Here is an 11,099-nt window from a genome sequence, read left to right as displayed (position 1 = left end):
TTCTACACTCATGCTCAAGAGGTGGGATGCTCCCACTAATATTATCTTAAAAGAGGCACTCCCCTTTTACTCTTTATGTCAGAAGGGAATTCTTATTCTAAAACGCCAACTTCTGTGACCAGCACTGTATCCAACTTTACACCTACTCACAGTAAATCCATACAGTGTGACTCACTTTGGTCCATCGGTTTTCAGTTGGGTCTTCTCTAAGAAGAAACCCCCCCCCCTAGCAAACAAAGTAAGCTTTTACTATTCAAAGCTATTGTGTTAAAGAGGCAGATTTGTGCAGATTTGATGGATTTGTGCTGATATTTCTTTAATCAAGTGACAGCTCTGCTTTGTTTTCCTTTTGGTTCTTTTTAAAAGTATTTTTAAATTGAATTTTACTCATATAACCCGAATAACAAAATAGAATTTCATGAAACAAACACACAACCCTGCTTTGTTTTTGTTTTTTTGATGACACATGCATTTGTTGCAGTCGCTTTCCTAGAAGAAGATTGTACTTTCCAACTGCAAAATTTGCATCGAAATATCATTCTACTCTAGGTCCACTCAGAAGCAAGCTTTATTGAGCTCATTGGGACTTCCTCCCAGGTATGCGTGTATAGGATTGCAGCCTATTTTTTTAAATGCAGCTGATCAATTAATTCAGTTGATCGAAATATTTTAATTGATTAATACCATGTGTGTGAGTGTGTTTTCAAATGGATGTATACCGATAATGAATTGTGAGTACAGAGGTGCAACTGAAGTGTGTTAAGGGGCATTTTATCTTCAGTTAGTGATCTCGTGCCTGCATCCTTTGGGGGCACGTAATCAAGACAAGCTAAATGTACATGACTGGCCTCTTAACACACTTGAATCCTTGTTTTGTACACCTTGTCAGGAAGAGCAGCTATGGAGGCAGGATATGCTCCCCCTTAATGCATGTTTACGGGCATTGTGCAATTATCGAAAAGCAACTAACAATTGAGGATACAGAGCAAGAGGGAAGGAGTTAGCCCTGGATAAACTGAGCAAAAGACTAAGGTGGTATGTCCTCCTGGTTTCTTTTGTATGCGATAACAGCTCCCACTTTGGACTCTTGCAGGAAGTGATGGTTACAGCTCTCCTTCAAGTCACATAGCCAGAGTCACAAGAGAATGTTTGGTTTGGGGTTTTAAAAAAATGCAGATTAACCAACAGGGCATTGGCTAGGATTATTATTAATTTTTTGGAGGGGGAATTCCCTCCTTCCACTGCTGACTGCCATGCCCCCTGCTATTTTCTTGGGAGCAGTTTGTAGTGGGAATGTCTATCAGGAGTTGGATTTGGTGCTGACCTTTAAAGCCCTAAACGGCCTTGGCCCAGAATACCTGAAGGAACGTCTCCACCCCCATCGTTCAGCCCGGACACTGAGGTCCAGCTCTGGGGGCCTTCTGGCGGTTCCCTCACTGCGAGAAGTGAAGTTACAGGGAACCAGGCGTAGGGCCTTCTCGGTAGTGGCACCCACCCTGTGGAACGCCCTCCCATCAGATGTCAAGGAAATAAACAACCACCTGACTTTTAGGAGACATCTGAAGGCAGCCCTATTTAGGGAAGTTTTTAATGTTTGATTCTATTTTTAATATTCTGTTGGGAGCTGCCCAGAGTGGCTGGGGAGACCCAGCCAGATGGGAGGGGTATAAATAATAGATGATGATGATGATGATGATGATGATTCCTCCTTCCCCTGCCTTTGTGCACGGCAGGCCATTGAAGGACGAGGGATAAATATTTACACCTCTGTGCCCTAACCCACGCCCCGCAGGTTCCTTATTTGAAATGCCCATCACCAGCGATGAAGGGTCATAACAGGGTAGCAGAGCGCCCTTTCTTTATCTCACCCCCTCCTTGTGCCTAAACACTGCCAGGGGTGGAAAGGAGCTCTGCTTGGGTCCAGGGCAGCCTTCCATCCTTCTATAACAGTCTGGGTGCCACCCACATTTATTCCTTCTTATGTGAGGGCCAGTAAGCCCACAGTCTCTCTCCAGGAACCAGTAATCTGTGACGTGCAATCAGTACGTGAAAAGGTTTTGCTTTCAGATCCAGCCATGTTATCAATTCAGGGTAGAGTAGCTCCTCAGGAGCCTTGTAGATTTCTCCCTCCTGACCCGCCCTACACCCTCAACCAGTTCTGCTGCTGTGCTCTCAAACGCTTTTCTAGAGCAGGAATGGGGTAGGGGATCAGTGCCGCTCAATTATCTTTCCCAGGAGGGGAAAATTAGAAAATTAGAGGGAGGGTGATCTCTGATGCAATCTTCAACAGGACCAAACCCCTCGCTGCCCGCTTGCTGCTAGACTAGAAGCACACGCCATAAAGGTACTAGGCCCAGGGCAAGAAACCCTTGGTTGTTCCATTGTTCCTCCTACTGAATTGTGGAGGGGGCCCTACCATTGGGCAACGTGAGATGGCAGCCTCAGGCGGCAGGTACTAGGGAGCAGCAGCAAAGCATCGGACAGAATTGCACACGGCTTGATCAGTGCCCTCTCAGCTACTCTGATGCCTGCAGATTGCTGGTTCTCGTTTCAGGATTCTACATGTGGAATTCAGTGTGGGACGGACCGCCATGTCCTTTGCTACATGCATCAACATGTATTGGGCAGACCACACTGGGTTAAGATGTTGGGGGAGAAGGTAGGCTATCTTAAGGGATGGCAGAGGGTTCCAGTGGAAATTAGAAGGGGAAGTGCCAATTATTGCTTTATTCATCCTATGCCCGGAACAGAAATCAAACCAGCGAATAGGATTCACATTTACTGATGTTACTTTCCATCCACAAAAAGACGCAGGGTTGATTACGTCCGTCCGTCCGTCCGTCCCCCCCCCCCCGGCGTTGTGTTTCCTTTGCATTACAATGAGTGGGATGGAATAATGTAACAACAACATAATTCACTGTATTTTTCGTTCTATAAGACGCACTTTCCCCCTCCTAAAAAGTAAGGGGAAATGTGTGTGCGTCTTATGGAGCGAATGCAGGCGGGAGGCTCTGCTCAGCGCTCCCTTTAAAGAGCCGTGTGGAGTGTGTGGGGGGCTCTTGGGGGCTGTCCTGGCTTCTGCCTCTTCCGGGCAGGGGGAGTCTTCATCCCGCTGCCCTGAAGAGGCTTCGCGTGGCTGTCCCAGAAGCCAGAACAGCAAGAGGCTATCCCAGAAGCCAGATCCCTCTTGCTGTTGTGGCTTCTGGGATTCAGAATATTTTTTTTCTTCTTGTTTTCCTCCTCCAAAAACTAGGCGCGTTTAATGGTCTGGTGCGTCTTATAGAGCGAAAAATACGGTACGTAGCAAATTACGTAAGTTACATAACTTCACCATAGCAAGGCAGAGAACGTTGTTTTGGTGGAAGGTGAACTGCAGTGGAATGGAAAGAGCGCTGCATGCAGCAAATACAGGGCAGCGCAGGCAATTATGCCTCCTTACGCCCCTGACCAACTTAGTCGCTTACCGGACATCCCCACAAGAAGCTTGTCAGAGGGAACAACCAGTACTGCCTTCTTGGTCCTACTCTCCTGTCCTGCCTCCCATCCCACAACGGTCCCCTCTGGCAGGAGCCACTCAGTCTGATCACATAGGTTCAAAAACATTCCAGAATTTCTTCTTGTTTACACTCGAATTGGGTTAGAGCCATCCGTAGAGCTGCTGTTCCCATAGCCATGAAGCTGGGGGGGGGGGAGAAAGGAAGGAAGGGAGGTGTTCTCCACCCCCCCTTTCCTCCCAGTGGTCCCTGTGTGGCCGAGCCATGGCTGTGTCCTCACTGGGGCCTGCTTCTCCTATTTTTCTAGCCCCACTGCCAAGCGCAAAGACTATCTTTTGGGGGCAGGAGATTTTAGGCAGTGTTATGATTGGTGGAGAAGGCAGGCGTGCTAATTGAAACTGCAGATTTGTTGCATCGAAAGATCCATGGGAGTTCATGCATACACACATGCACAGATTCTTCTCAGCGGGGTCTCTATACTCCCTCTGTGCTGGTGTGTGTGTACGCGCAAACACATATCAAAAGGAGATCTTCCTACCCTAGGAACACGCTAGCATCTCTGGAGAGATCCAGAATATAGGGATCCCAATGTCAAGACACAGCCAGTAGGACACCCCTACAAGCGTGGTTGTGTGTGTGCATGTGTGAAAGAGTCTCTGTAGTGTGTGTGTGTGTGTGTGTGTGTGTGGGTGGGCATACAAGCAGGTGTGAACGTGCGTGCAATCTAGTCACCAAAGACCATGAACCATCACCTTTGCACTCGGCGTTGCTCAGTGTACGGCGCTTGTAGATTTCATATCACGGGGGGGGGGGGGCGATTTTAAAAAAGCTGTGCTCTCTTCTTCTTTTTGTAAAATAAAAATAAAAAATTAATTTTGTTTCGTTTCGGACGTTGTACCTAACGGATTTCGGTAATAAAGAGAGACTTGGAGCTGGTTTTGTCATTTGGTAATAGCAACGGCTGGGGCCAATTGCCCAGCCATATGGACCTAATGGAACGGTGGGCTGCGCCGTGGGTTTGTTGCAAACTTGGAGGGTTATTCACATATTAATTTTTATTTCTTTGTTAATTGCTTCCCATGAAGATATCCCAAAGCAAACAGTTGTTTTTTTTTAAAGCCAGCCATTTAAGTGATCTCAAATCCAGTACAGATACGGCTAGGGCTAAAAGGCATATTGAAAGAGGAAGGTGTTTAACAGGCAACAAAAAGACAATTGTTGGTGCCCATCTGACAAGAGGGCGTTCCAAAGGGAAGAGGCCACCACATTAAAGGCGCAATTCCTGCGTGATAGGGAATGGGCCTTTGGAGTAGTAATTAAATTCAGTTACATAACAGCTTAGGAAGTTGCCTTGTACAGAACCTGACAATTCACCTGTATTGTCTACTCTACACCAATTCTCCTCCACCTTTTTAGACCCAGGACCCACTTGTAATCCAAGTGCGATTTGGGGACCCGTTTCTTAATTTTTTATCACATATTTGCTCAGTGGCAGTGCTCCTGTTACAACCCACCTCGGACCAGGCTGTGACCCATTAGTGGGCCCGTCCCGTCAGCTGAAGATCAGTGGCAGCAGCTCTCCAGGAGTCTCTCAAGGCTATCAGTCATTGCTGGCCACAACGGCTCGGCTCTGCCTCCATGCCCAGAGGTGGGAATCCTTCTAAACACCAGTTTCTGGGGACCACAGGAGGGGAGAGGACTCCTTTTGCTCAGGTCCTGCTTGCCCGTTTCTCACAGTGTGGAGCCAGTGAGAGCCAGTGTGGTGTAGTGGTTAAGAGCGGTAGTCTCGTAATCTGGGGAACCGGGTTCGCTTCCCCGCTCCTCCACATGCAGCTGCTGGGTGACCTTGGGCCAGTCACACTTCTCTGAAGTCTCTCAGCCCCACTCACCTCACAGAGTGTTTGTTGTGGGGGAGGAAGGGAAAGGAGAATGGTAGCCGCTTTGAGACTCCTTCGGGTAGTGATAAAGCGGGAAATCAAATCCAAACTCCCCTTCTTCTTCTTCTTCTTCACCACAGGCATCTGCTTGACCCCTGTGAGAGCAGGATCATAGGCGCCGACTCCATGGGGCCTGAGGGGGCCCGAGCCCCCTCAAAAGTTCGTTTGGGGGGCTCCGCCCCCCCCAATAATTTAAAAACATTATTAGTTATATTATGCTTTGTAAAATCACAAAAATATGTTGGTATTTTTTATTTTCCTTGTTTGACGATAGTTACCTTTTAAAATACATTCAGTAATGAGTTAAAACAAATAATTATTACGGTAGTAAGCAGGTTAACTGAAAAGAGTGGTGTGAATCATGATAGTGTTCTCGGGCGCCCCTCCAGCAGAGCGCCGCCGCTGTCCGCCGCCTCCTCCCCACCTGCTCCCTCGCCAGCCAGCCAGCCGCGCGCCCTAGCCGGAGAGCCCCGGCCGTCCCCGTCGCGCAATCGGCTGGATCTCCCTTCAGCAGGCCATGCTCACAACTCGGCCCAGGGACCCCCAGCAGCGGATCTCCGGCCCAGCTGAAGAATCCGGCAACAAGCCCCTTCCTCCCCAATCGCTCCGCCGAAATACGCTCCAAAACCCCCCAGATAGGCCGCCAGCCGCCAAGTCTCGTGGCGCCCTGAGCGAGGGTCTCTCCCCAACACCGCCACCTCGAACTGAGTTCTCCCGGCTACCCGAGCGAACCAGCGGCAGGACCCCAATATTTTTTATAAGTCGGCGCCCCTGAGCAGGATCCTGGATCAGGCAGGCCTTTGGCCTGATCCAGCAGATCTCTAAGAATTATGGAGGAACAGAAGGGTGGGAAATCCTCTCAAAGTCCAAACTAAGAGAAGGCCGCAACAAAGAGACTCCGGTTTGCAAATGAGAATGCAAAACATCGTTCTCTGTGCTTTCCCCCCTTCTGTTGGTCACACAAGCAAACCGGGTCTCTCTGCTTTCTCCTGGCTAGATTATCATTTTAAATCCATATTGTATTCCTCTCTCTCTCTCTCTCAATCCAGGGCTAAATAGTGATGTGGTTGCGGACGTGGCAATCTTTCCTGATTAAGGTTTGGACTTCCAGCTTTAAGTAGATTATAAATCAAGGTCGGGAAATGAAGAAAGAGGACAGCAAGCTTGAGGTCAGCTAACAGCCCCCCACACCCTCATTTTCAAGGATCAGGGCTCAGCCTCTTCAGGTATCTCCTGGGTCCCACACCTAAGGAAGGGGTCCACTGCTGACCCCCAGCCTGCTGCCCCATAAGTTGCCCCCAACTGCCCTCGCTTGTACTTGCAACCAGTTCAGGAGTGGCACCAGTTGTCAGCCTCCTCTGCTGCCGCCTTAGTTGCAACGTTTCCCCTCGGAGAACTCAGCAAAACAAGCAGATGATGGAAAAACTGGTATTCGATGACTCCGTCTATTGTGGGCTCTGGCTCCCCCTACTGTTGGACTCCTCGCCTTCTGCCCTACCAGCCACCAGCGGTAAATACTGCATTTTTTGCTCTATAAGACTCACTTTTTCCCTCATAAAAAGTAAGGGGAAATGTGTGTGCGTCTTATGGAGCGAATGCAGGCTGCTCAGCTATCACAGAAGCCAGAACAGCAAGAGGGATTGCTGCTTTCACTGCGCAGCTATCCCTCTTGCTGTTCTGGCTTCTGAGAGTCAGAATATTTTTTTTCTTGTTTTCCTCCTCCAAAAACTAGGTGCGTCTTGTGGTCTGGTGCGTCTTATAGAGTGAAAGATACGGTACACCTCCTCTCTGCCGTTCATTTCATTTACATAAATATTAGTAATCTCCACTAGGTGGCACTGTACTGGAAAGACAGCAGGCTGGCCTGTTATTGGCTCTCGATCTGCCTGTCATTGGCTCTGGCTCCGCCCATCCCTAGACCTCCCTGCTTTCTGCCCTACCAGACTCAATGAACACCAGCCATCACTTGGCTTTGCTTCTCCTCCCTGAGCAGCAACAAGTAGACTCAACTTGCTTTTTCTGGGCAGTGAACTGATTGGGCCCAGAGATAGAGAGAGAGAGCTTAAGGAGAAGACATAGCTGTCAACCGTCCCTTATTTGGCGGGAAAGTCCCTTATCCCAGCACCGGGATACCTGGGATACCTGGGGGTGGAGCTTGCATGCCTTGTGCCGATCAAATCGGCCGCATTGCCTGGGGACTCGCCTTTGCTCAGCGCTTCCCAGCAGAGAGGAGACGTGGTTTTCCTTGCTGCATCCCCTTTGCCGGGTTGCTGCGCTGTGGGAACCACCGCTTGAGGTTTTGTTTGGCTGCTGGCTGGGCTTTCTGCCTTTGGCTCGGAGGGGCTCAGAAGATGAACATACCTGTGCTCTGAAAATCCCTTATTTTGGCTGCTGATCCCTTATTTCCGAGGCTGCTGCTCCCTTATTTTCAAATCTGTAAGTTGCCAGCTATGGGAGAAGACCAACCAATGGCATCTCTGCCCAAAGGCCCTCCAAAATCCAGAGCAGACGATGCACTCAGTAGCTTGCATGAGAGGGAGGGAAACCAGTGGTGGCTAGTCCATCAGGGTGAATGGGAGAACTGCCCCACCAACCTCAATCTGCCTCCACCCGCCTGCCTTCTTATTTGCTGTTGACCACTGCCCCATATGGCAAGCTGTGACACTGCAGCTTCTCAGGAAATAACATTCTGGACTGACTCCGCTCCTCTGCACTGGCCATGGGCTGTTGGGAAGGAGCGTTAAGAATAGGGTTACCAGATGTTCCCGGGCACAGTCCCCAGATTTGCAAATCTGTCCGCAGTCAAATTCCGTCCCTGGAATGTCCCCAGATTTGCAAATCTGCCCCCGGGAAACATGGCAGCGGCAGCCTCAGCAGCCCGGAGCTAGCCTGGTAGCGCAGTTGGCTCTGGATGGCTTCAAGAGCGGCTCGCTGCCCGCCATTTTTTTTTGTCAGAACTTCCAGCGAGGAAAAATGGCGGGCGCCACGGCAGCGAGGAGCTCCTGAAGCCAGCCGGAGCTGTCGCCACTGCTGAAGGGGAACAGGGGATGTCCAGCGGTACAGATCTCCTGCCCCCTTCCCCCTTTGTTTTGACTGATTGGGGGAGGCTCTGGAGTTGCAGGTGGGCAGCTGTTGCCCAGTTTTAAAAGAACTCTGCACATTTATGTTTCACAGGGTGCAAAAGAAGGGCTTTGCACCTTGCCTGGCAGAGAAACCTTGCGCCTTGCGCCCCTCCTGGGCAACAGCCGCCCACCCCCGACTCCTGAGCTTCCCCCGATCTGTCAAAACAAAGGGGGAAGCGGGCAGGAGATCGGGGGAGGCTCGGGAGTCACAAGCGCATGGCGCGCCGTTGCCCAGTTTTTTAAAAACTGCACTTTTATGTTTCACAGGGTGTGAAGGAAGGGCTTTGCACCTTTATACAATATGCATGTGTGCTTGGGCCCAGGGTCTTTTGCCTCACCATCCCCACTGCTGACTCCCTGTTGCTACTCAGCTTCAAAAATTAAAAAAAAAGTGTCCCCAGATTCATTGAAAAAAATCTGGTAATTTAAGAAGGCTTCCTGTCTCAGGGACGGTTTGCTCTGGTGTCTGGTCTTGCTCACCAGCCCTAACTTCCTGGCTCGTTCTAGACTCCTGCCAGTGGTTAGATGGTTCATTGCGGCAAGTGGGGCACTCAGCCAGCTCCCACACGCCTGCCTCCTGACTTGGATCCTGCCTGCCATCTTTCTCCTTCTTCTGCTAAGTCTGAGTGTTGCCTTGTGTAGAACTCAGCAGGGAGGAAGGTGGGGGCAAAAATCAGCATTATTTGGCTCTGGCGCCACCTGCTGTTGGGCTCCCTGCCTTCTGCCCTACCAGATGCAATAGGCCCGGATTGCTATGCCAATGAACCGGCCTGGGATTCCGATTCAGAGGATGAACCAGAGGAATCCCAGCCTGCACAAGAGTCCCTGCCTCCAGGGCCGGCTGAACTGGGGCAGGGCCTTGATTCTGAGACACCTACACCTGTGCCGGATCCTCAGCAGCAGGCACCAGGTGAATCCATTCTGGCTCCAGAGGTGGTTGAGGACTCAGTGCCTACAGGTGAGTCTCCCCCTGGGCCCAGTAACCCTTCAGCCTCTCCTGAACTGCAGAGGCTCAGGGCAGAGAGGCGAAGGGAGCTGGTTTCTCCCAGGAGGAGTGCTCGCCTTAAGGCCAGGAGAGGCGGGTCTCCTGGGGGCCGGGACCGCCCCTGGCCTCAGAGAAGATAAAGACCAGTCAGCCCGGCCCCAGGTTGCGGAAGCAACATCGTCGTTGAGTACCTGCTCCTACCCGGACCCAGACCTGACCTTCCAGTGTTCCTGTTCCCCGCCCGGCTTCCTGCTTCTGACCTTCGAGTGTTCCTGTCCCCGCCCGGCTTCCTGCTTCGGACCTCGCCTCGCTTCTTGTGGACTGTTTCCAGGCTAGTGACTCAGGACTGATCTTTGACTACGATAACGGTAACCTACCCCCCGGGACCAGCACGCAGCCTTCTTAATGTCACACCAGGAAGCGGGGCTTGAAGGGCAAGCTGGAAGGCAGGACAAACCGGGACGGTGGAGTTGGCCAGCACTCAAGAAGACCACGTTGCTCAGGCCAGACTCGGCTGCAACAGGCAGCCTTTCATACACCTTCCTGCCCAGAAGTAGCCAATAGTCATCCTCGGTGGGTAGAGTCATTCCAGGGCCCAAAGGTATTTCGCCAAGAAGAGCATGGCCTACAGTTCAGTGGCTGGACGCCTGAGGGAGCTATTTACAAACTGAGCAGCTCCTGCCAGGTCCCATTTATTAAAAGGAATTTGACCCTCCAGGTATGTGAAGTTGTATGAGATACAAGCTGGGATGCATGGAGAGAGTGGGGAATTTGCTAGCCATGGCTGCAGAATTCCCAAGGCTCTCCTGGCACCAGGCCTGCCTGGTGTGGCTCTGTTTACTTGTGCAGGGATCAGCAGCGATTAAAGGGCTTCTTTTTAATTTGATTAGGTCAGATTAACAGAGAATCTGAGCTGATGATGAGGGGCAGGGAGGGACAGGCTAGGCTGACCAAACTTCCCCAAGTCACCCATGAGCTTGCAGCTCTCAAAAAGAAAAAGAAAAAAAAGAGCAAAGGGAGCCCAGCCAATCAGGGAACACACGCCACTCAAAGCAACTCCTGAGGTTGCAGTTCTAAAAAATGACTGGGGTCTGCCTTTCCTTTGTCCCTTGTCTAGCTCAAAGCCCTAAACGGCCTCAGTCCAGTATATCTGATGGAGTGTCTCCACCCCCATCGTTCTACCCGGACACTGAAGTCCAGCACCGAGGGCCTTCTGGTGGTTCCCTCACTGCGAGAAGCCAAGTTACAGGGAACCAGGCAGAGGGCCTTCTCGGTGGTGGCGCCCTCCCTGTGGAACGCCCTCCCACCAGATGTCAAAGAGAAGAACAACTACCAGACTTTTAGAAGACATCTGAAGGCAACCATGTTTAGGGAAGCTTTTAATGTTTGATGTATTACAGTATTTTAATATTTTTTTGGAAGCCGCCCAGAGTGGCCGGGGAAGCCCAGCCAGATGGGCGGGGTATAAATAATAAATTATTCTTGTTATTATTATTATTATTATTGTAATTGGCTCTGGCACCACCTGCTGTTGGGCTCCCTGCCTTTTGCCCTACCAGTT

The sequence above is a fragment of the Podarcis bocagei genome (assembly GCF_964188305.1).
Source record: "Podarcis bocagei genome assembly, chromosome: 16".
In the NCBI taxonomy this organism is placed as follows: Eukaryota; Metazoa; Chordata; class Lepidosauria; order Squamata; family Lacertidae; genus Podarcis; species Podarcis bocagei.
Note: the sequence above shows the minus strand (reverse complement) of the source record.